At 41.7% G+C, this 26,220-nt stretch overlaps 1 protein-coding gene across 3 annotated transcripts in view; it reads left to right on the forward strand.

The window, feature by feature from the left end:
* TRAF3 (TNF receptor associated factor 3) overlaps positions 1–26,220 on the forward strand; it is a 118,637-nt gene that overhangs the window by 49,100 nt on the left and 43,317 nt on the right. For all 3 annotated transcript variants that reach the window (XM_030320045.1, XM_030320042.1, XM_030320043.1), the window contains one exon: positions 13,266–13,390. The gene's annotated coding sequence lies outside the window, so the exon portion shown is untranslated. The remainder of the gene's footprint in view (positions 1–13,265; positions 13,391–26,220) is intronic.

Consider the following 26,220-nt stretch of genomic DNA (forward strand, 5'->3'; position numbering starts at 1 on the left):
ACTTAGAAGAATAAAAATTATTTTAATTTGGGGGCGCCTGGGTGGCTCAGTCGGTTAAGTGTCTGACTTCGGCTGAGGTCATGATCTCACGGTTCGTGAGTTTGAGGCCCGCATCGGGCTCTGTGCTGACAGCTTGGAGCCTGGAGCCTGCTTCGGATTCTGTGTCTCCCACTCTCTCTGCCCCTCCCACTTGTGTGTGTGCTCTCCAAAATAAATAAATAAATAATAAAATAAATAAATAAGCTTAAAAAATGACACGTTTTCACACTTAGATAAACCCTGCATATGTTACAAAATGGCATTTCACAGGCAGATTCATTAATTAGAATTATTTTGCAAGGGTCTTCAGACCCTCAGATTAGAATGAGCACCCCTTTCGTGTGCTTCCTTGGCAGCTGGTGCTCAGCTATCAGACAGCTATTTAAGAAGGGAACTCGTATTTTCTGAGTCACTCCCCTGTTGCATCGAAACCGTCTCTGATACAGCAGTAGAGTTGAAACAGTCTGCAAAGATGGATAGAGCTCAGGATGGAGCTCATGAGGAAATGTCTTTCCCGTGTTCTAGATTACTGGAGATACAAAGCGTGAAATGCTGAAACCTCCAGACATAATCGTGTTCATTCCGTCCTCATCCCCAGCCCCCCCAGCCCCGCATCAATGAAACTCAGTCCCAGGGCATGGAGGGAGGGTCCCAGCCCAGGTGGGGGAGCTCCAGGCCAGCTCTGCCTTCTTCCTCCAACCCCAGCCTTGGGTCTATGGCCCAGAACGTAGGGTTTTTGTCAGCTTAGAGCCTTAACTCACAACCCACAGTTCCTAGCACATTGTTTCCCTTTTTATTCTGCCTTGGAGTTAGAAAATGTCCAGTAGTGCTGGATGGTTTTATCATTTATCATTATTACAACTTGCAGCTACAAATCTTGTAAAACAAATTCGTGTCCTACACTCAGATTTTGCTCCTCTAAAAATTGTTTGTAACATTAATTTAGAAGAAGGCTTCTAAGTTGTTCAGAAACAGTTCTGTACCCCCTTTAATAAAGCTATTTTTGAAATGTAATTTAACACCTGCAAATAAATTGCTTGAAGGTTTAGTTCATTGCTTGGAAAAGAAGTGTGAGAAGAAAAGTATTTTTTTTTTTAACATTTTCTGAGCTGTGGCCAGCAACCCATTCATTCAGTTAATATTTATCATCCATTAATATTTATCAATATAACATATGGTTATATTTATCATATATATATTTATACCCTTGCATTTGGTATATATTAGTGTGTGTGCGTGCGCTAACACCAACCAGAAGTACAGCAAGAAGATTGGTACCCTTGAATTACAAGATTATTTTTTCCCTGTGTAGCCTGTAAAACGAGGATATTGAATTGATATTCGATACTGAGCCACTTCTTAAACACTTGATTTCCTTATTGTATTTATTTATGTTTATATTTTTGAAATCTGAGAACTGCAGAAATAGTTCATTTCTACTGATCCTTCAGATCATGGCTTAAATGTCCTCTCCCCAAGGAGGCCTTCCCTGTACCTACTTAAATGGGTGTCACTGGTGTGTTCACCAGGAGCCTCCTTGGTAGTTTTCATGTCACACGCGTGCGCACACACACACACACATTTACTTGTGCTGTGTCCTCTTCCCCATAGACCGTCTTCAGGGTCCCCGTCTTTCTTGTCTCCTCCTCCCTGTACTGTGCTGGCCATCCTAGGTGGCTCTGATGCTCTGTGTCCTTCACAGGACCGTCTTGGAAGTTTTCAAGTGTTTACTGACTCAACCAAGAAATCTTTTTTCCATTACTAACTTACTGTCTTTTCAAATTATTGAATACTTGTGTTTTCCCACTCCACCAAGGAGCCGGAAACAACCAAGAATAGTGACTCTTTATGTCCTGAATGGCCCTTTCCTCTCTTGATCTCCATGTTAGTTTTCTTGTAAGTGAACGAATACATTGTGAGGGTAGCAGCTTTTAATGCATCCTTTGAATTCAGGTAATTTTGAGGTAATTTTGAGAAACTAGTAAAGCCGGCCCCAGTGCTTTTGATATTTTAATTTATAGAATGCTCTTTTGTCTTCCTCATGACACTGCCAGATTGGAGAAGGGTGCTGTCATTCAAAACTATTTATTGGAGGGGTGCCTGGGTGGCTCAGTCGGTTAAGCGTCCGACTTCGGTTCAGGTCATGATCTTGTGGTTTGTGAGTTCAAGCCCCGCGTCGGGCTCTGGGCTGATGGCTCAGAGCCCGGAGCCTGCTTCAGATTCTGTGTTTCCTTCTCTCTCTGCCCCTCCCTTGCTCATGCTCTGTCTCTCTCTGTCTCAAAAATAAATAAAACATTTAAAAAAATAAAAAAAAAACTATTTATTGGACAGTTGTGAGAGTGGAAACAGGGAACTGGCATCAGACAAGCTTTGGTCCCAACTGCTGGGCCAGGTGGGACCTTGCCAGGGGCTGTGTGCAAGGCGTGGCATGGCTCTTCAGGGCCCACAGCATGGCTGGGTGCTACCTGCCCTGTGGGCGTTTCTGGCTGGTGAGTCAGTCCTGGAGTTCTTCAGCAGCACTGATCTAACCTACAAATTAAGATTTATTTTTATATTATTTCAGTAGAAAATTTTATTAATGTGGACTTTTCTTTTTGTATAAAAAGTGTTGACACCAGAATATTTTCGGTTCCAAATGTTGATTAATTTAGGGGGAAACCGAAGAGATTTGATGTCGCATAACAAATCTCTGTTTAAATTCAGTAAATTGAAGTGAATCACAACTATATTAAGCAAAAGCTAACATTGCAGAATAGGGTTTATTTGAAAGACGGTTCAGATGAAAATTTCAGGGTGACCTGGAAAGATGTCATGCTTCTGTACCACCTTAAGTTAAAACAATGTGATCGTTTGGATGTCATGTAGGAAACTTGGTACTGGTGGGTCCAGCAATTCTGGCAGTGGTGGGGGTCACATTTGATTAGGAAGTTGATTTATTCTGGAGGGTTTACATAGCGTGAGAATATTAGATTCAGAAAGATCCTAGGAATATTATATTAGATATTTAAAATTTTCAACATGACTATCTGTAAAAATATATGTGACGTTTCGTGTTTTAGGACTAAAGTAAGCATGCGGTGGTAATGTATATTTGATCATGAGTTCAGGTGAGTAAGACTTCAGAGACACCCAACCAACCCAAACTCACCACTGCATTATAGCTCCAGACATGGTTTTGTTTCACACAAGAGTAGTTTTAACTGTTACCCAGTGGCATGGGATAGTCATTTCACTGTTAACTAGCTCTTTTCCTTCTTGTTCAGATCCATTTGGGTAATGCTTTTCTTTCTTTCTTTTTTAAAAAATGTTTGTTTATTTACTTATTTATTTTGAGAGAGAGAGAGAGAGCAAGCAGGGGAGGGGCAGAAGGAGAGGGAGAAAGAATCGCAAGCCGGCTGTATGCACAGAGCCCGATGTGGGGTTTGATCTTATGAACTGTGAGATCATGACCTGAGGGGAAATCGAGAGTCAGATGCTTAACCAGGTGCTCCTGGATATTGCTTTTCAAAAGTAAGCTAAATAATTCTAGTCAGTTCTCATATTAAAGTAGCTAGAAAGCAAGCAAATAGTTATAGTTAGTTAAATGATGTGAGAAGTTTATTTTAGCCTAGCCAATATCTCAGTGTCTTCTTGAAATCAGAAATGGCCTTAGTTCAGCTAAAGACGTTATTTTTGGTGCATCTGGTCACGAATGTCCTGTGTTAGTCTTAAGGGAATAAATAAATTCTGGGGATGTCAGTGCTGAAATTCAAAATACTGAAAAAAGATGCTTGGTTTTAAAAAGGGACAAATGCATTCGTTAGGCATTATTGACATTTTGGGAATTTTGAGGCATGTATTTTACTTGTTGCTCAGAAATTAGATGATCACCTAGGATTTGAATGTATAGTTGTCTGAGTGGTCGAGAATGCTGGTCAAGTCACCAAGGAGAGACCACTGGTCTTTGAGACCAGTTTCAGTCCTGCTGACTCTGACTCCTCTGGGCAAGTTGCTAAATGTCTTTATCTTAGTTCCTCAATAGTCCAAGGAGAGATTTGGAGCATCGGATAACCTTTTGAAGATAATTTGAGAGGTGCATATGGCAAATCCACTTTTACAGTGTAAATCTTGACTGATTCTTACATCATGAGTCAGTGGGCATGCCTTTGTTGAGGTAGTCACTTTCTGATAATAGACATAGATGTTAGGAAGGGGCAGACCACTTTGTCACTTGCTGATGTGTAATGTTGGGAAATTGCTGAATCTTTGTGTTTCAGTTTCCTCATATCTATAATGGAGGGGGAAATGGAGAAGAATATTTAGACTTATGAGGAATAAATGTATAATTACAGGAATAATTGAATAATAACTACTAATATGTATTGAATGTTTACTGTGTGGTAGATCCTTTCTAAGTGCTGAAGATACAAACCCAAAGAAGACACATACCCAAAGAAAACATTTCTGTCTTCAGAAAGCTGACAGTCAGGTGGGAGAGAGAGAAGGAAGCAAAGCCAGTGTAGGCTTGTGTTATGATGGGTGTCCTTATAGTATAGACCAGGGCTTGAGGAAGGTCACTTTCACTGGGAAGAGAAGGTACTTGGAAAGATGCTTAGAGAAGTTTAACTCCCTAGAAAGCCGGTGCCTGCTGAGTGTGCCTAGCATCTTGCTAGCTGCTGGGGGTGGAGGGAGGCTACAGATCTAAATTTAGCATGATCTCTGCCCTCAAGTTTCGTGACCAAACTGTGAGTTGAGTGTAAACGGTAGGTGTCAAGACACGTGAATGGAGTCTTGAGGATGAAGTGTCTGGCAGGACATGAAGGGAGAGAGAGGGAAGGAGCCAAGGCACAGGAGAAAGTGGACCAGGGGGCGTGGTGTGCAAGTCCGCCCTTGCGATGCAGAGGCAGGGTCTTAGCCAGGGAGGGCAGGCACGCCTGCTGAGCAAGGCTGGGCGGCCGGCCGGCTCACACCCAAGGCCAGGTCAGAAGGAGCAGGTGGAAGAGGGAATTTTGGGGTGGGGAGGATGCTTTCATGAACTTGAATGGTATCTGATTGTTAAATTAACTCATTTCATGAGTTTTGACTATTTCTTCATAAAAATTACAACTTTTAATTTCATAGTCTTTGTTTCTCCACTAAACTTAATACCATAAAATTTTTGATTAAGGAAAAAGCTTTTTTTTTTTTTTTTTTTTTTGGTCATTACATTTGAAAACATTTTTCTGCACCCGTGCTTTTATTTATTTTTTAAATTTTTTTAATGTTTATTTTTGAGAGAGAGAGAGTGTGCCCGAGCATGAGCAGGGGAGGGAGGGAGGGAGAGAGAGAGAGAAAGAAAGAAAGAGAAAGAGAGAAAGAGAGAGAGACAGAATCGGAAGCAGGCCCCAGGCTCTAAGCTGTCAGCACAGAGCCCCACTGGGGGCTGGAACTCAACAGCTGTGAGATCATGACCTGAGCTGAAGTCGGACGCTTAACCGACTGAGCCACCCAGGTGCCCCTGCACCTGTGCTTTTAGAAAGTGAAATAAACGCTGTAGAGGATATGTAGAAGTTGGCTTACGGTGGAGGTTCTTTTATTCTCGCGATGGTGAGACTACTTCCACTTGTGCTTGCCTAGTGCTTTCCTGCCACATTCACTAGAGAGGAGCACCAGCAGGGTGGTGACCCTGCAGAATCTGGAATGAAGTTTGTTGCTTGATTTGCTTTTAATTGAGCTGATGTGTTGAGAGCCTTGGCACCTACCTTCACCAGTTAGTAAATGGACGTGGTAGCAGTTGCTGCTGGTGGCTGGTTTTGGTCTACCCCATAATGTAAATGTATCTCCCCAACATTACATAATTAAAGTTGTAATATCTTTGTGTGCATGTATTAATTTAGTAATAATAGGAAAGTTTTTACATTCTTGTAGTATTTCCCTGTCTCCAGAGTGTCTATGTGTGGGACTATGTACGTATGAGACTCTTAGTTGCAAATAGAAGTAATTTGAGCATAATGTTTCATATTGAAGTGTTTTCTGTTTTAAGATCTTCCTGAGAAAGAAAGCATTTACTTTTCCGGTTCTGATAAATCCTTGTAGTTATAATGTATGAGTGTGATGTGTTTAGTAAGAAAGTTATTCCGGAGTCTTCCCTTTCTGCTGTGGCAGAGTAACAGGGACCAGGTTTACTGTCCACCAGGACCTGGTACAGAATTGACACCAGAAAGCTCAATAATTGTGATTAATAAATATTTTAGGGGCACCTGGCTGGCTCAGTCGGTGGGGCGTGTGACTCTTGATCTTGGGGTTGTGAGTTTGAGCCCCACTTTGGTTGGAGAGATTACTTAAAAATAAAACCTTTAAGAAAATAAACAGTGTATTACAGTACTTTTAGAAAATCAAATTTGGTGCAAATAGATCAGTAATGAAAAAATCAAATTTTAAATATAGATAGGATCAGAATTAATGATTTTTCCTTTTGCCTCAGCTCAGATATGGCTCAGTTCAGCACTGCTCCTGGTACTATCTTTAAAATTTCACTATTTTCTTCTTGTAGATTTTTTTTATTAAGTTTGGTTTTTACCTCTAATACTGAATTTTTTGGTACTCCTTTAAAATTTACTTGAGTCATGTGCCTTATTCTCCTCATCCTTGTCCCAAACCTGACTCTTTTCCTTAAACAACTTGAAAACCAGACAAAACATAAGAAATAACAGTTTCAGATATTGGCCAGCAGACAGGTTAGGACCGTATTCCCTAAAGTAAGGGAAATGAGCCCTATGATTATTCCAGCTTACTCTCTAGAGCAGGGCCCATGAAATTTTTCTGTAAAGGGCCAGACAGTAAATATCTTAGGCTTTTCAGACCATATGGTCTCTGTCAGAGTTACACACTCAACTCTGTGTCTGCTTTCATACTAAGTATGTGAATGAATGGGTATGGATGGGTTCCAATAAAACTTTATTTATAAAAACTAGTAGTAGGTTAGATTTGACCGCCAGGCAAATCCTGGTCTAGAGAGTGTTTCCACACTGCAGGGTAGGAGAGAGAAGCCAGAACCCACTAGCTTTTACTGAAGTGACAAACACCCAGCATTTGGGAGAACAAAGCAGCTAGAGTTGGGGGGCAAAGTATATAGGAGAGGAAGGGAGCTACTTAGAGAATCCAGAGATCCGCAGAAGGACCCCCTTGAGACTCTGGTTGAGTACTGACCAGCACATACACGAGAGGAAACACAAAGCCAGGAAAAGAACCACCAGAAAGGAATAGACTGAACAATTTGTGGATATCCCACAGGGCTGAGACAGTTTGTGTTCCCACCACCTAGAGTAGTATCAGATCCTTGTAAGGCTTGTTTTTTAATCTTTGTGAGGGTGGGTTCGGAGCAGCTTTTCCATTTAGGGGATCGGGTAGACTTCCCTCCCCTCACTAGTGGGGCTGGATTAGCTCTAGACCATAAAGGCCATTGTAGACCTGCCCTAAATCGTTCCAAATAACGTTTCTCAGAACAAAGTCCTGCTGTATTGAAAAGGACTTAATAGGGGTGCCTGGGTGGCTCATTCATTTGAACGTCTGACTCTTGATTTCATCTTGGGTCCTGATCACAGGGCTGTGGGATTGAGCCCTGCATTGGGCTCCCACCCTGGGCATGGGGCCTGCTTACGATTCTCAGGGCACCTGGGTGGCTGCCAGTTGAGCATCTGACTCTTGATTTTGGCTTGGGTTGTAGTCTCATGGTTGGAGATGGAGCCCCGCATCGGGCTCCCTGCTAAGCTGAGATCGTGCTTGGGATTCTCTCTCTCGGTCTTTTCCTCTGCTTGTGCTCTCTCTGTCTCTGTCTCTCTCTCTCTGTCTCTCTCTCAAAAAAAAAATTCTCTCTCTCCCTCTGCCCTTCCCCCTGCTCGTGTTCTTTCTCTTTCTCTAAATATATATATAATAAAATCTTGGGGCACCTGGGTGACTCAGTTGATGAGGCATCCAACTCTTGATCTCAGCTAAGGTCTTGATCTCAGGATTGTGAATTCAAGCCTCATGTTGGGCCCCATAGTGGGTGTGGAGCCTACTTTAAAAGAAAAAGAAAGGGTGTAGTAAATTCTAGCTCCCAATAGTGTAAAAAAAATTTGGGTGTCCAACATATAATAAAAATTACCAGGCAGGGTGCCTGGGTGGCTCAGTCCCTTAAGCATTGGACTTTGGCTCAGGTCATGATCTCGTGGTTCGTGAGTTCGAGCCCCGCATTGGGCTCTGTGCTGACAGCTCAGAGCCTGGAGCCTGCTTCGGATTCTGACCCCCTCTTTCTTTCTGCCCCTCCCCTGCTTATGCTCTCTTTCAAAAATAAATTTAAAAAACATTAAAAAAAATTTAAAAACCTTAAAAAATATTATCAGGCATACAGAGAAGCAAGAAAATATGATATTAACCAGGAAAAAAATCAGTCAATAGAAACAGACCCAAAAATAACAGATGATGGAATTCGCAGACAAGGACATTAAAATAACTGTTACATGTAAGTCACACATATTCAAAAATGTAGAGGAAAATGAGTGAAATGAAAGATATGAAAAGAAAGACTAAAATAAAACTTCCAGATGAAAAATACTGTATCTGAAATGAAAAATGCAGTAGAGAGATTAATAGCAGGTTGGCACTACAGAAAAGGTCATTGAACTTCAAGACTTAGCAATAGAAACAATCCAAAATACAGCAAAAAGAATAGAGAAGACTGAAGAGAATAACAGAGCATTTAGGGACCTGTGAGACAAAACCACCTGCTCCAAGATATGTGTAATTGGGGTTCCAGGAGAGGAGGGAATGGAAACAACACTTGAAGGAATAATGGCTGAACAAAAATTAAAAATTTGATGAAAACTATAAACCACAAAGCTCAAAAACCCCAAATAGAGTACACAAAACCATACCAACATACTGCAACATCCAATTCCTGAAAAACCAGTGATAAAGAGAGGAAAAAAAAAGCCCAAAACTTAAAAAGCAGTGAGAAGAAAAGACATTACAGAGGAACAAAGATAGAAATGGCAGCTGGCTTCTGGTCCGATTTGTGCTAGCCAAAAGACAACAGAATGACATGTTTAAAGTACCAAAAGAAAAACCTGTTAGTTTAGAATTCTGTGCCCAGAGAAAATATCTTCTAGAAATAAAAGTGAAATCAAAATTTCTAGGCCAAGAAAAGCTGACAGATTTTATTGCCAGCAGAACTGCATGCACTACAAGAAAAAAATTCTTTTAATGTTTGTTTGTTTTTGAGAAAGGGAGTGCAAGTGGGGAAGGGGCAGAGAGAAAGAGGACAGAGGATCTGAAGCAGGCTCTGTGCTCACAGCAGTGAGTCAGATGCGGGGCTTAAACTCCCTGACTGTGAGATCATGACTGAGCCAAAGTCTGTGCTCAACCCACTGAGCTCCCCAGGCGTGCCTACGCTTCAAGAAAATTTTTAAGGAAGTTCAGGTAGAAGGAAATGATACCAGATGGAAATTTTTACACAGAGGAATGAAAAGAACCAGAAATGGTCAATAGGTGGATAAATATTCTCACTTCTAATTGCCTTTTTTTTTTTTTTTTTTTTTTTTTTTTTTTTTTTTTTGGCTATTTTGGAGCGCCTGGTGGCTCACTCAGTTAAGCATTCAACTCTGCATTTCAGCACAGGTCATGATCTCACAGTTTCGAGTGTTCGAGCCCCACATCGGGCTCTGTGCGGGTGCCAAGCCTGCTTGGGATTCTTCCTCTCCCTACTCCTCCCCTGCTTTCTCTGTCTCTCTCAAAATAAATAAACAGACTTTCAAAATAATAAGAAAATAAAAATAGGCTATTTAAAGCAAAAATAACAGTGTAATGTGGGACTTCTCATACTTGCAGAGGTAAATAAATGAAAACTGCACAAAAGACGGGAGGGGAGAAACAGAACTATGGTGTTACTATATGCTTAAAGTGGTATAATAGTATTTGCAGGTAAACTGTAGTAAGTCAAAGGTGACTGTCGTATCCAGGATAATCTGTCATCAGTGGGAATGAAAGAAAATATTAATGCCAATATCAGGGATGTAAAAGAGGGTATCACTACAGATCCTACAGACGTTGAAAGGGTAAGAAGGGTAAAATTGTGAATCATTTTATGCCAATAAATTTGACAAAATGAAAACATTCCTTGAAAAACACAAACCACCAAAGCTCACTCGAAGAAATATATAATCTTCATAACCAGTTGTATTTATTAAAGAAATTGAATTTGTAATTAAACTCCTTACCTCAAAGAACACTCCAGACCCAAATGACTTCACTGGTGAATTGTATTAAACACTTATAGAAAAAGGAATACTAATCAGACAAAAACTTTTTTAGAAAATTGAGGAGGAGGAAATGCTTCCTATCTCATTTTATGAGGCCAGCACTGCTCTGAAAGCAAAACTAGGCAAAGACATTGTAATAAAGGAAAACCACCAAGTGTATTTGTTGTACACGCATGTCTCCCATGAACTTTAGCAAATATAATCCATGTAGAAACATAAAAAGGATATTACATAACAATCAAATAAGGTTTATCTCAGAGTGAAAAATTGGTTTAACACTGGAAAATCAATCAGTGTAATCCACATCATAATAGATCAAAAAAAGAAAATGAAAGTGAAGCACAGAGATAGAAGTATGGGGAACGCAAAGGAAGGCAGGAGACTCGGAGGAGGTAGTGAAGTCTGACGTGCGCGTAATTGGGTTCTGGGAGTAGAGGACATGGATGGTGCAGAGCAGTGTTTGAGAAGAAAATGGTTGACAGTTTTCCAGGAAGTTGAAACAATCCAAACCGTAGTTTTAAGATGTTCAGCAAATGACTGGCAGGATACCCTAAGTAAAAAGAAATCCACAGCCAAACACAGGGTAGTGGAGCACATGATTGCCTACCGAGGCACAACAGGCCTCTTCCCAACACCGGCAGTGAAAGCCAAAAAGCACTAGGAGTAATACCTTCACTACACAACAGGAAAGGATTCTCCATCTAACAAAAATGAATGTTACCTAAAATGTTAATAATGACAAAAATATGTGCACATATGTAAACACAGCGGTAGGACATACGTTGGCAGTGTGATGAATGGAGTTAGTATTTTAAAGTCCTTGCTGTCCAAGAGGAGGGGAGAGATACCGCAGTGGCCTTTAAGAGCCTGCACATCACATTGTATTTCTAAAGTAATCATAAGAATAAAAACCAGACACGTGACTTCTAGATTACTAGGGAGCAGAGATTGGAATGGTAGCAATCCAAAAGAAGGCAAATAGAAAAGCCTCTGGTAGGTTGGGTTGGGATTAAAAAAGGAAAGAAAGCCCCAGGTACAATGGTAGAATTAAATCTACCTAGGTGTATGTAATGGCTTCCAATGCAAATAGAGTAAATTTTCCATTTAGAAGACGAAGATACCAAGATTTTTTTTTAAAATAAGGTGTTTAAAAAATCCAACTATATACCGTTTACAAGACATTCATCTATAAGGATTAAGAAATGTTGAAAGTAAAATGATGAAAAAAATAAACTATGCAAACACCAAAAATAAGATCGTATAGTGTCAGACAAAATATACTTTAAGGCAAAGAGCAGGACTAGAGTGTTACTAGAATGTCATTAACAAGTGTCATTTCACATTAAACAGTGGGCAACTCTGATTCCTGTAACAAAATAAGTAGCTTATTACAAACAAGTCTGTTTCTTGCTCACACAAGATGTCCTATTTGGCAGATTGCTTTCCACATGTTCAGGTACTTTGGGGAAGAGAGAATCTCTTTGAGTTCCAGAGGAGGAAGAAAAGACTTCATTAATTTTGACTCTGTATGTTCACAGGGATGAACCAACTCTACCCAGGGACTAGGATGCTCAACTGGCACACGTCCCCCTGTGCCTGGGGGTCGGAGTCAGTGTCTCTGGAAGTTGGTGGACTGAGGTTAGGGAGTTAATTAAACCTGATGAGAAATCATAGTGCAGTAACCATTGGAAAAATGAACAGATACTTGGTTGCAAAATTAAATTTGCACTGCTGCAGTTGTCAGATGTAAAATTTCATGAATTTATTCAAAATAATTATTAAGTTCTATGTAACAAAGAATTCTTAGGATACCACTACACAGCCATTCAGTTAGCAAGAATTAAAAAGTCTGACCAGTCTTGTTGAAGAAGTTAAGCACCAGAAACTCTCTCATACCCTTCTGGTGGGAGTGTAAATTGTTGTAACTGCTTTGGGAAATAGTTTGGCTTTATTTAGCAAAGTTGAATAGATACTTACTGGATAACCTAGCAGTCACATTTCTAGGTGTATACACCAGAGAAATACATGCTCATGTGCGTAATTAAGGTAGCTGCACCAGAAAGATCTTTGTAGTGTATCTTTATTTTTTTTTTCAGTTTTTAAAAATTCATTCATTCATTCATTCATTCACTTATTTATTTATTTATTATGAGAGAGTGTGAGTGGGGGAGAGGCAGAGAGAGACTCCCAAGCAGGCTCCGTGCTGTCAGCTCAGAGCCTGACAAGAGGCTCAAACCCAGGAGATCATGAGCTGAATCTAAAACCAAGAGTTGGACGCTTAGCCGGCTGAGCCACCCAGGGGCCCCAGATCTCAGTGGTGTGTCTTTGCTCCAAAGCAGAAACTATTCAGGGGACAGGGGAACGGATAAATAAATTACGGTCTATTTACGCAGTGGAATACTACGTGGCAATGAAAGTAAATGGCGGGTGGAGCAGAAAAAACAAAGAGCAAGACAAAGGAAGACGCGCATAGGATTCTGTTCTTATAAAATTCAGAAGTTGGCAAAAGAGCTGTATCAGAGCCACATACCTGGGGGATAAATGTAAAGTAGGGAATGGTAACCATAAAAGTTAGGGTAGCTGCTCATAGTAGGAGGAAAGGGCTTGGGGTCAGAGAGAGGCGCCCTGCCTTTTCTGGGGTTTCAGCAGCGTTCTATTTCTTGCCCGGGATGGTAGTTGAACTAGCGTTTGTTTATGTGCTGAACATGAGTGTTTCCTGTGCTTTTTATGTGTAATACTCCATGATAAAAGTTATGTTAAAAATAGTCCGAAGACATCCTGACTTTGTCATTTGTGTCCAACTCAAAAAACGTAGCAAATCCAAAGTACAGTTTATATAGAGTGGTTAAAATGTTTTGTTTGAACTTCTTTCTTGATCATTTTTTTGAATTCACATTTTTGAAATTCTAGTTTTAAAAGTTTCAAAAATGTTCCCGGTTGAGATGACCGAGTATTATTCTCACTCCTCAGGTAAGAGACTCCACTACATTCTGTGAAGAAGGATAAGACTGACACCGCTTCGCTTCTTTCTCTGTTGAAATCTCTTCCTCCCTGATCGAGCTTTGGTGTATCTTCTTACAGCATATGGCACACGGGTATGTCACTGGACGATTTTAATTTATATAGATTTCTTTTTGCAGCTGGCACTTGTTTGCTTTTCAGAAAAATAAAGTCGTTAAACAACATCCGGAATGTACTCATTTTTGGCTTCAGTAATTTCACTTTGTAACAGATGTATTTGAGTACCTTCTGCACATGTACCGCATTTTGGTGTCAAACCTTCATTTTATTTTTCATTTTTTTTAAACCAGCGTTAAACTTCGAGAATAATCGACGTCACCTTTCATGAGCCAGTAATGATACATGTGTTTGATGCCAAGGGTAATTGTAGGAATTTCTGCCTCATAGGCCTACCCTCTGAAAGCTTGGGGCCACCCTTCCCTAGCAGGACCCCACTGCAGTGAAGGTGCTGGTGGCCGCGGGTGGAGGCTTGCTTCAGCTGAGGATTGCATCTTTTTTTTTTTTTTTTTTAAAGATTTTATTTTTAAGTAATCTCTGCACCTAAGGTGGGGCTTGAACTCAACCCCAGGATCAAGAATCACCTGCTCTTCTGACTGAGCCAGCCAGGTGCTCTGGGATTGCATCTTCTGGTGCATGAACTCTTTGCTCCCTAACTATCTTTCTCTGGGAGTTTGAAAAGAAACAAAATACCCTGTTTTAATCTCTAATTTGTGATTGAGTGGCACATTATACTTGAAATTATGAACTCTTTACTATGTTAGAACAGTAAAATGAGTATAAAATGGGTTTGAAATGCTTACATCCATAGTGAGATTTAATATATAGCTATTTTTGATAAATTCTCAAGTATTAAGAAAAGTGCAGTTTTAAAAATTATTCATAATACCAGGACCATTCAGTTTTCCCCGGTTGTGTCAGTGTTTTTAGTTTGTTTGAAGCAGGGCTCGCACAACGGCAGCTAGCTGATAATGTCCCTTCGGCCTGTTTTCATCCTGTGACTGCCCCTCCCTGTCCCTTTTCTTCCTCACGTGTTCTTGGGTGGCTGGTTGTGGTCAGGTTTCCCTGTGTTGAATTTTGCCCTTGGCACCGAACGTGTTCTTCTGCCGTCTGCATCTCCTGTGGGGTGGTGATAGATCCGGCCGGTTGACCACCTTCTGGCCTGGCCTTTGAGCACAAGGCCCTGCTGAGGCCGTGGTGTGTGCCCTCACCAGGAGGCACTCGTCTTCGTGGCTCCGGGCCTGTGCTGCTCGGTGCCTGGACTTAGTCCTCGCAGGTTGTGAGATGACATTACTCGTTTGTTCTGCCTTGAGTAGCTGAAATATGTCGGTAGATGGAAACTGCCCTTCGTTCAGTATTTGGTCACCCTAAGGGGCAGTTCAGATAGGAAGAAGAGGATACGTTCTCTTTCTCTGTGCTCAATAATGAGATGTAGCCACTCCCAAAGTGACAGGTGACTGTTTCAAGTAGTGTTACCAACTTGTGAACTTAAACACACGTGGTATGTTTCAGTCCCTCACAGTTAGGATTCTTACAGATGCCAATCCTGAGCCACTGGTGGCTGGTGGAGCCTCTTTAGTGGGCTCCTTTGTCCTTTGACGTGACCTGCACTCTTCCCTTCCTTGCTTTCTGGTACCGTGAGGTGTTCCAGATTTGTTCTAAACTTCTTTGCCCCAGGCCTGGCGTTGGCTCTTCTCCGAGCAGCTCTGGTTCCCTTTTGTAGAAAATGGTGTCTTGAGACCACAATCTGGGCACCGGGGACACGCACTGCTAGGCCTTTTGGGTGGACAGACAGGCAAGTACGCTTTTTAAGGGAAAATATCAGCAGTTCACACTGATGTTTATTTCAAATTGAGTATTACTTGATTTTTACTTCGTTGGTTTATATTGGTATCGCTTTTCTCTAATGCTGCAAACCTTGGTTCCCAGCAATGTTAGCATCATTATATATTTGTTTTATCCTATAAAATATATGTGGTAGTTTTAAAATAACAATACCAACATATTACCAACGTGATTACTGAAAACAGTTTGGGATTTTCTTGTTGTTCTTAGAGTTCTTTTTTGTCCTTAGAGTATGTATCCCTAGGGATGTTTTCCTAATTAAGTTTTAAAGTCACCTGAGCCAGTTCCCCAGTGTGCCAACCACCTGGTTGCCAGTTATACTCATTTTTTATTTGAATTTTAAGGAATAGCTTCTTTTAAAATTTTGTCGAAGGTTTAGAAAACATTTTCGTGTTTCCAAATCAAAATTAAATATTTTCAGAAATCAAGCTTCCGTTGCTGATCTTTGTGCACTGTTTCTTTTTTCCTCCATTGGTAACGTACCTATTTTTATTTTTTTAATTTTTTAAATTTTTTATTTTATTTTTTTAACGTTTATTTATTATTGAGAGAGAGAGATACACACACAGAGCATGAGCAGGGGAGGGGCAGAGAGAGGGGAAGACACAGAATCCGAAGCAGGCTCCAGGCTCCGAGCTGTCAGCACAGAGCCTGACGCGGGGCTCGAACTCACAAACTGTGAGATCATGACCTGAGCCGAAGTCGGTCGCTCAACCACCTGAGCCACCCAGGCGCCCCAGCATACCTACTTTTAATGTAAGTGTGTGTGTGCACACAGCCCTCTTTCTTAGACACTGGCAACATACAACTTTTCTCCATCTTGTTTCCTGTTGTTTTTTTTTAAACTTAACAGCCTGTCGTGAGGCTCACGCCGTAGCAGTGTATAGGGATCCGCCTCACTCTCTTTTGTGCAGCAGCATAGTATTCCCTCATGTTCAGTGTATTATAGAAAAAATCTAATTTTTAAAAATGTGTTGGCTTTCTTCTGTGTATACATGTCATCAATTTTGCTCTTTATCCAATTGCCGATTTCTTGGTGATTTGGGGACCTTGCAGGCACGTTGCTTTTCAGTGCCTGATTTTCCTCACATGTAAAAATATGTGAGGTTTGGACTAGAAACTCAAGATGGGTTATTTTAGCTGGAAGACTGCAGATAAATAAACCGAATCTGAGAGCATCTCCCTAGCAACAGAACATATACCCTGGTCCTGGCTGGCCCAGGTGGTGGAGCACGAGACTCAGATCTCGGGGTTGTGGGTTTGAGCCCACACTGGGTGTGGAGATTAGGTAAAAAAATAGAATCTTAAAAAAAAAAAAAAAAGAATGCCTTTCCTGTATTCACAGAGGTGGCGGTGACGGGGAGTCAGATCAGGAGTGCTGAAACCAGTAAGTGGATGTTGGAATCAGGGAGGTGAGCACAGTTCCACCAGGGCAGCCGGCTCGGTGGTGGTGGCGCACTCCTCGGGGTGGGACAGGCTGCAGTGTCGCAGGCAGAGATGTGTCAAACAGGAACGGGAAGGGCCGAGAGTGACAAGTTCCATGCTGGCTGCGTGGATGACGAGGGGCCTGGGTAACGTGACAAATGGCGGGAGGTGGTCTGGGAGCTCAGAAAGCGTGGTGCTGTGGTGCCCAGGGAGAGCCTCCTTGGTGCACATCTGCTGGGTGAGGCCTGCGTGGGGGTGCCGTGGCCCGGCGTGGGGGTGTGCGGGAGAGAAGACGGTCCACATCAGCACCTGCGCGGCTCCCACCTTTACACCACAGGTGAAGGTGGTGGGGGGTCCGCCAGAGGGGTTGGGAAGGGGCACTGAGATCAGAGCCAGTGCTTTTGAAATCTCATGCTTTATTGTGAAAGTCGATTTAAATACCCTAACCCACTCCGTGTGGCCACGTCTTCTGTTTTTCACTCGTATTTCCTTCCAAGTGAAGTCGATGCTCCAGGAGGGTGGATCTTCTCACACACACACAGCTGCTTCTGCCTCCAGTCCAAGCACGGCCTCCGGGCAGCATCCACCTGGATGTGGCTCTTTGTGGCTTGTCTGTCGAGTGGACTGAGCCCTCAGCCTGTCTGTCTCCTTCTGTCCAGATGGCAGGACTCTGGTCCTGGTCCAGGAGAGACACAGCATCTTTACACCGTCAGGGTTGAATGAGCGCTTTAAAGAAAGATCCCTAAATCAAGGGATATTGGCAGTGCCGGGCCTCAGATAGCTATTGTTTTCCTAAAGGATTTAAGACCAAGTTTTATGCTGTGGGTGAATCAGGTTCTTCTCCCGCTGTGAGCCCGTGGCTGGCTGGCTGTCCAGTCCACGTCGCCCCACCCCCTCTGTTTCTGTCTCCTAAGTGGGGCTTTTACATGCGTGATTACGATCTGCGCGTTTGTCTGGATGAGAACCTAGTCTCCCCTGGTCTTTGCTTTGCCGGTGTGTCAGCCACAGGCCCTCTCCCTGCTGTAGAGCATCTGGTATCAGGTGTCATGAAAAAAGTCCCTGCTGAAATGTTCGCATAAATATGGATTATTGGAAAGCTTTTTTTTTTAATCAACAGGGCACACCTGTCTATTTCTGGTTTTCTCTCTTCTCTCTGTATTGGCATTGCTTAGATGATACTCTTAATTTCCCTGCTGGGCTTGATGCTGAGCTCATTTGCCTCCGTCTATGTTGTGTTTAGTACTTTCTTGCTGGCAGGGGCCATTTTCTTTGTTTATCTGATGCTTCCCTTTTTTGGTTTTCCCCGGGCTTTCCAGTTCTTGGAACACCCTTTTGTCAGCAGATGTGCTTTGGTTTCCAGTTTCCGATCTCCAAGTAAGATGTAGCTCAACTGAAATCACAAGTAGGGAGCATAAGTCATTAGAGTACGGAGGCATAGAGGAAAGGCAGAGGGATCCAGTCCAGCTCCGGCTGCATTTCGAAGTGTGGCTATGCCTCAGCTGTGAGAGAGGGGCTTCCTGAATAGCTGGCCGGAAACTAAAACTTTATGAAGTGATTTTCTCAAATAGAGGTTCTTGCATTTAGGTAACAGTTTGGCCCCCGAATAGGATACATTCATGCCTACACACGTAGCAGACCGTAAATAATGTGATAGTAGAGCAGTGGTTCTGCTCAGAGGACCCTGTGGAGTGGGAACTCTAGAACCAAGAACGCCAGGCGCTGTGGCAGGCCCTGGTCCCTGGCCCGGCCCGGGCTGCCACCCCTGAGGTTGCTGCCTCCCGGTGGTTTCTGTCTAGGCCCCTCTGCAGCTCCCCAGAGCGCACAGACCCCCTCTGGCGCCATCTCTTAGTCACCTAACTCCCTTCCTGATGGTTTCCTTTGCACTCTCTTTGCTTTGTGTGTATCTGTCATTACTGTTCACATACTCTTTATGTGCGTGGAAGCAAACATCCTCTTCCCACACTTGAGGCTAAAAAGATGAGGTGTTGGCAGTGGTCCCAAGGTTTGCCTCACTTGCTTGGTGCGGAGTGCTGACCAGAGGCACGTGTGTCCACTCTGGGTGTTGTAACCTCCGAGCTGCTTCCCCACATTGGACTGTTGAATGTCAGTCCACAAGTGCCCAAGAGTTGTCTCCTCCACCACCTCTGGGTTTGTGTGTGTGTGTGTGTGTGTGTGTGTGTGTTTAATTAGAGAGCAAGTGCATACACAGAGAGGAGGGGCAGAGAGAAAGAGAGACAGAGAGAGAGAGGGAGAGAGGGAGAGTCCCAAGTGGACTCCACACTCAGCGAGGAGTGGGATCACGCTGGGATCCCGTGGGATCCTGGGATCACGACCTGAGCCAAAATCAAGAGTTGGACACTCAACCGACTGAGCCACCCCGGCACCCCACCTCAAGCACCTCTTTAATGTATTTGACTTGAGTGTACATTGTTTTTGTCGGAGGTTTCCACACTTACACATTTTGGAAGGTTCCAAAGATGTGACTGGACTAACGTTGCCACTTCTGGTGCTCTGCCTACATGTGAAGCACATGGTGGGATTCTTGGCCCATCTATAGCTTGGTGCGGATGCCCAGGTGTAGTTGCAGGTCAGAAATTGCCATCATGGGTAGAAAAAGTTAGCATTTTAACTTCAAATGTCTGTAGGAACTTTCTTTTACAATGGTTTTTAGTTTGAGGGCCTTTCAACATGGTGTGAGCCTTTGTAGCCATACATGTAGTAGATACTGTTCCGGTCTGGGATCAGAAACGGTCGACTCCAGGGGAGGCCCGTTTACCACGCACGCTGGCACTCGGTATGGTATGCGTCCACGTTGGCAGTTGTCCTCTGGCCACTTACTTCTTATTTCACTGTATTTATTTGAAATATTATTCACTCAGGTTAGGTTTTCAGTGCCTTCTATATCCTTACTCTTCTTAACTTTTAATTTTTTTATTAAGATACATATAATGGTATGAAATTCTTTGGATCTAAATACGGACAGAATTGTATTATGTCAGGTTCAAATGTGTTAGCCATTTTTTAATGATGCTACTGCTATTGTTTTTCTGTTGCAGTTGTTGAGAGTGCTTATTATATTCTAGTACGTTACACTTTTTAATCAAAAAATTCAGCATTTAAACCATTTAAAGTACAGTTCAGTGGTTTTTAATATATTCACAATGTTATAAACTATTACCACTATCTAATTCCAGAATATTTTCATTCATCCCCAAAAGAAACTCCTAGTGTAACCACTAAGAAGTTTCTGTCCAGTCAGTTAAGCATCCAACTTCGGCTCAGGTCATGATCTCACGGCTTATGAGTTCGAGCCCCGTGTTGGGCTCTGTGCTGACAGCTCAGAGCCTGGAACCTGCTTCGGATTCTATGTCTCCCTCTCTCTCTGCCCCTCCCCCACTCGTGCTCTGTTTCTCTCTCTCTCCCTCTCTCTCTCTCTCTCTCTCTCTCCCTCTCTCTCTCTCTCTCTCAGAAATAAACATTAAGAAAAATACCTTAAAAAAAAAAAAAAGCTACTGTCCATTATTCTCCCTTTGCCCCAGCCCCTGGTAATCACTAATTTCCTTTGCCTATTCTGGACATTTCATATAAATGGAATCATAAGGTATGTGGCCTTTTGTTTCTGATTTCTGTTATATAGCACAGTGTTTTCAGGATTCACTCCTATTGTAACATGTATCCGTATATCACTCCTTTTTATGATGAAATAATAGTACATATATGGATATACCACATTTTGTTTAGCTGATCTCTTGCTGGGCACCTTGGGCTATTAATACTTTTTGTCTATTATGAATTTTGCTCCTTTGAGCATATGTTTACAAGTCTTTGTGTAAACATCTGTTTTCAATTCTCTTGGTTATATACATCGGAGAATATCTGGGTCATATGGGAACTGTTAACTTTATGAGCAACTGACTGTTTGGTACAGTGACAGGGCCATATTACGTTCCTTCCAGCAGCGTATGAGGGTTCCAGTTTCCTCATATCCTCACCAACACTTGGAATTTTCCATTATCTTTTATTATAGCCATCCTAGTAGCTGTGTCTCATGATGGTTAGTTTTTTTTGAACATTAAGTTAAAAAAAATTTTTTTAATGCTTATTTATTATTTTTGAGAGACAGAAAGAGACAGAGGGTGAGCAGGGGAGCAGCAGAGAGAGAGGGAGACACAGAATCCGAAGCAGGCCTCAGGCTCCGAGCTGTCAGCACAGAGCCCGACGCGGGGCTCGAACCCATGAACTGGGAGATCATGACCTGAGCCGAAATCAAGAATTGGGCGCTCGGCCCACTGAACGACCCAGGCACCCCAAAGTTAGGCATTTTAAAGTGAGCAATTCAGTGCTGCTTAGTACATCCACAGTGTTGTGTGTCCACAACCTGTACATGGTTCCAAGCATTTTCATTCCCTAAAAGGAAACCCCATACCCATTAAGCAAGTAGAGTCCTCATTACTCTTCCCCAACCCCTGCCAATGACCAGTCTGCTCTGTGTCTGCATGGACTCATCTATTCTATATATTCCCTATAAATGGTATCATACACTATGTGCTCTTTTGTTTTGACATCTCTCACTGAGCGTAATGTTTTCCAGATTCATCCATGTTTTAGCCTGTACCATTGCTTCATTTCTTTTTATGGCTAAACAGTACCCCATTGTGTGAAGATACCACATGTTGTTTATCCATTCGTCTGTTGATGGACATCTTGGTTGTTTCCACCTTTTGGACATTGGGAATAGTGCTACTGCGCGTGTGCATGTATATATGTCTGAGTACCTGTTTTCAGTTCTTTTGGGTATATATGTAAGAGTGGAATTATTGGATCCTATGGCAATTCAATGTTTAACTGCTCCAGGAACCACCAGATTGTTTTCCACAGCAGCTAAACCATTTTATGTTTCCACCAAAGTGTATAAATGTTTGAATTTCTCCACATCCTCACCAATGCTTGTTATTTTTCCTTTTTAAAAGAATTATAGCCATCTTGGTTGGTATGAAGTGGTAATTCATGGTGGTTTTGGTTTGTGTTTTCCTAATGACTAAAGATGTTGAGCATCTTTTTGTATACTTGTTGGCCATTTCTATATCTTCCTTGGAGAAATGCTTCTTCATATTCTTTGCACATTCTTAAATTGGGTTGTTTCTCTTTTTGTTGTTGACTTGTAAGGGTTCTGTATATATTTGGGATATTAGACCATTATTAGATATGTAATTGGCAGATGTTTTTCCCATTTTGTTGTCTTTTCACGTTCTTGGTAACATCCTTTTATGTAATACAGGTTTTCAAACTTGGTGAGGTCCATTTCATCTACTTTTTCTTTTGTTGCTTATGCTTTTGGTGTCATATCTAAGAAGTCTTTGCCAAATTCGAGATTATGAATATTTGCCCCAATATTTTTTCTAAGAATTTTAGGTGTTAGCTATTACGTTTTAGTTGGTAATCCCATTTGATCCTAGTTTGTGTATATGGAATGATGTGAGGGTCTAATAAGTCCATTCTTCTGCCAGTGTTACCCAGTTGTCCCAGAGACTTTTTTTTTTTTTTTTTTTTTTTTTTAACCACCAACTGGTCTTGCTATCTTGTCAAAAATCATTTAGCCATAGATGTATGGGTTTGTTTCTGGACTCTGAGTTGTATTCCATTAGTCTATATGTGCGTTTTTATGCCACTATTACACTGTTAGGATTACTGTGGTTTTGTAGTAGGTTTTGAAGTCATAAGTTTGAGAAGTGTGAGTCTCCCAACTTTGTTTTTCTCTTTCAGGATTGTCTTGGTTCTTTGTGGTCCCCTGTAATTGCATATGAATTTGAGGATCAGAGTTTTTCATTTCTGTCAGAGAAAGGCCATTAGAGTTTTGATAAGGATTACATTGCATCCGTAGATCACTTAGGGTAGAGTTCTCCAGAGAAACAGAACCTGTGTGTGTGTGTGTGTGTGTGTGTGTGTGTGTGTGTGTGTGTGTAGAAAGAGGTATTTATTACAAGGAATTGGCTCTCACAATTATGGAGGCAGGCAAGTCCCAAGATCTGCAGAGTGAGTTGGCAAGGTGGATACCCAGGAGAACCAGTGGCTTAGTTCCAGCCTGAGTCTGCAGGCCTGAAACCACGAGAGCCAGGAATGTAGTTCCTGTCCAAAGGCCAGCAGGCTCAAAATCCAGGAAGAGCTGTGATATTTTAGTTTAAGTCCAAAAACGGGGAAAAAGGCCCATGTCTCCTTTTGAAGGCAGTCAGGTAGAAAGACTCCTTACTTGGAGGAGAATCAGGCTTTTTGTTCTGTTCAGTCCTTTGACTGAATGGATGACGCCCCTTCATACTGGGGAGGGCAATCTGCTTTATTCACTGTACCGATTTAAATGTTAATCTCATCCAGCACCCTTACAGAAGCACCTAGAATAATATTTGACCAAATATCTAGGTACCCCATGGTCCAGTCAACACATAAAATTAACCACAGGTAGTATTGCCACTGTAACAATATTAAGTCTGCTAATTCATGTATATAGACTTGTTTTGCAACTAACAAATGTCTTGCTGTTTAATTGTATCTTTCATTTCTTTCAGCAATTGTTTTGTAGTTTTCAGTGAACAAATCTCTCACCTCCTTGCTTTAATTTATTCCTAGGTATCTTATTCTTTTGGATGCTATTGTAAATGGAACTGCTTTTTAAATTTCCCTTTTGGATTCTTTATTACTATTCTACAGACACACAACTATTGCTTCTGTGTTAATCCTGTACCCTGCAAATTTGATGAATTCATTTATTAGCTCTAGTTGTTTTTCTTGTGAATTTTTTGGGATTTTCTATATATAAGATCATGTAATCTGTTAATGGAAATAGTTTTATTTCTTTCTTATTTGGATGCCTTTTACTTCTTTTTCTTGCTCTGTCTAGAACTGCCAGTATGAGGTTGAATAGCAGTGGTGAAAGCATACATCCTTCCGTTCTTCCTGCTCTGAGGGCAAAAGCTTTCAGTTCTTCACCATTAAGTGTGACTTTTTCTTAGGTACCCTTTATCTTGTTGAGGCAGTTCCCTTTTATTCCTAGTTCTCCGGCAAGAGTTTTTATAATGAAAGGGTGTTAGATTTGTCAGAAGTTTTTTCTACCTCGATTGAGATGATTGTGTTTTTCCTCCCTTGTTTTATTAATATGGTTTATTGCATTTATTGATTTTCTTACATTGAACCACTCTTGCCTTCCTGGGATAAATCCCACTAGGTCTTGGTATAAAATACCTTTAATATGCTGCTGGATTCAATTTGCTAGTATTTTGTTGAGAGTCTCCCTCATTTTTTAAGAATAGTTTTGCTAGATACAGAATTCTTAGTTAATTTGTTTTCACACTCCATTGAATATGTCATGCATTTTCTATCCTCCATGACTTCTGATGAGATGCCAGCTGTTACTCACATTGAGGAAATCCTTTTATGTGGAGTAGCTTGTCTCTTGCTGCTTTCAGAATTTTGTTTCTCCACAGTTTGATCATGATGTATGTATATTAGTGTGAGTCTCTTTCAGTTTATCCCTCATGGAATTTGTTGAGGTTCCTGGATGTACTGATTAATATTTTTCATCAAATAGGGGAAGTTTATGTCCACTGTCTCTTCAGATATTCTTTCCATCCCTTTCTGTCCCTCTTCTCCTTTCTGGAACTCCCATAACGTGTATGTTGGTGTGATTGATGATGCCCCACAGGCCTTTAAAGCTCTGTTCACTTTTCTTTTTTGTATTTTCCTTCTGTAACTTAGCCTGGATAAACTCAGTTGACTCATCTTCAGGTTCTCCAGTCCTTTCTCTTGCCTGCTATGTTCTGCCGTTGAGCCCCTGTTGTGAATTTTCGTTTCAGTTGTCGTGCTTTCCAACCCCAGAATTTCTGTTTGGTTCTTTTTAAAAATTTATCTTTATTGATAATTCTCTATTTTGTGAGCTATTGTTCTGATGGTTTCTTTGAGTTCTTGGCACATGGTTTCCTTGATCTCTTTGAAGACATGTGCACTCTGATTTAAAGTCTTTGTGAGTCTAGTGTGTCTGGGTTCCCTCCTGGACAGCTTCTGTTTCTTGTTTTTTCCCATTATGGGCCATACTTCCTTGTTTCTTTGCATGCTTTGTAATCTTTCTCTGAAAATTGGAAATTTTTCGTATTATAATGTGGCAGATCTGGAAATGAGATTCTTCCCTTTCCCCAGGATTTGTTGTTGTTGCTTGTGCAATGACTTTTTGAGCTAAGTCTGTAAAGTGTATATTCTTTATTGTGTGTGGTCGTTGAAGTCCCTGTTCCATTAGTGTAGGAGTCAACTAGTGATTGGCCAGAGGTTTCCGCAAGTGCCTGGAACAAAAATTATCTCCCAGTCTTTTCAGATGGGGTCTTTGTGACTTTTGTTGGGGTGTGCTTTCAACATTTCAGCTGGGCAGTTGACAACTCTTACTTACCATTCACTTCCTCTGTGCAGAACTTGAAGGTCAGCCAGAGGCTTAAAGCCTTCTCAGGCCTTCTCGAGCGTGCACGCAGCCCCCAGCATTTGTGTGACCTTCTAGATTCCCAGAAACACATTGGAGCTTATTAGGGCCCTTTTCCCATAACTTTTCTTTTCAACATTTTGGTTAATCTCTCGTTTGCCTTGATTGTTATTGATTGCCCCAGGCAGTGGTTGTTAATGAATTTGCCTCTAAACATTTTCAGTAATCACCACCCCCTCCCCCTACAGTAACCACCTTAGCATTGGAAGAGTTCTGTTTATTGAGGTAAAGTCAAATGCTTTGAGCTGGTCTTCTAGGTAAGTTAAGCCACCAAAATTCTTTGCATATAAGGTCTGTTTCTTCTCCCACTATCCCCCCACCTCCTGCCAGATATCTGACCAGCAATTGCAGGCTGTTAGAATCCAGGCCACTGTCCTGGCACATGGATTCAGGAGAGGAAAAAAATGCCACTGAGCTCACTGTTCTTACCAAGATTCAGCTGGTTTCTCATGCTTAAGTGTTCCTCTGATTGTTACAAGCTTTTGGTTAGTTTCTAAGGTTCCAAACAGTTGTCCTTGACGGATTTTGCCAGTTTTTTTCTTTTATTGAAGGATGGATTTTTGGAGTTTCTTACTCAGCTGTTTTCACTGACATTGCTCACTGTTTTGTTTTTAACATTGTGACCAACTTTGAGTTTGCCAAATTTATGTACACCACACCTGATTCAGAAAGGATTTAAGATGCCTTATGGAGGTAAGCAAGATAAAAGCTAAATTATTATTTTTTTTTAATTTTTCTAATGTTTATTCTTGAGGAGAGAGTGAGATCAGGAGAGGGGCAGAGAGAGAGGGGGACACAGAATCTGAAGCAGGCTCCAGGCTCCATGCTGTCAGCACAGAGCCCTACGTGGGGCTTGAACTCACGAACCATGAGATCATGACCTGAGCTGAAGTCGGATGCTCATCTGAGCCACCCAGGCGCCCCAAAGATAAATTGTTTTTAATATTTGTTTTGTGCCTGTTGGTCAGAGGGCATTCTGGTAAAAATGGTACCCTCCCATGTTGCTATTGGCAACTTTTGTTTCCGTTGGTGATCAGGTAGTGTCTAACCACCCCCCCCCCCCCCCCCCCCCCCGTACATAGCTTGAAGGGACTGAAGCACATTCACCTCAGTGGTTTCTCC

The sequence above is a fragment of the Lynx canadensis genome, chromosome B3 (genome assembly GCF_007474595.2).
Source record: "Lynx canadensis isolate LIC74 chromosome B3, mLynCan4.pri.v2, whole genome shotgun sequence".
NCBI classification, from domain to species: Eukaryota; Metazoa; Chordata; class Mammalia; order Carnivora; family Felidae; genus Lynx; species Lynx canadensis.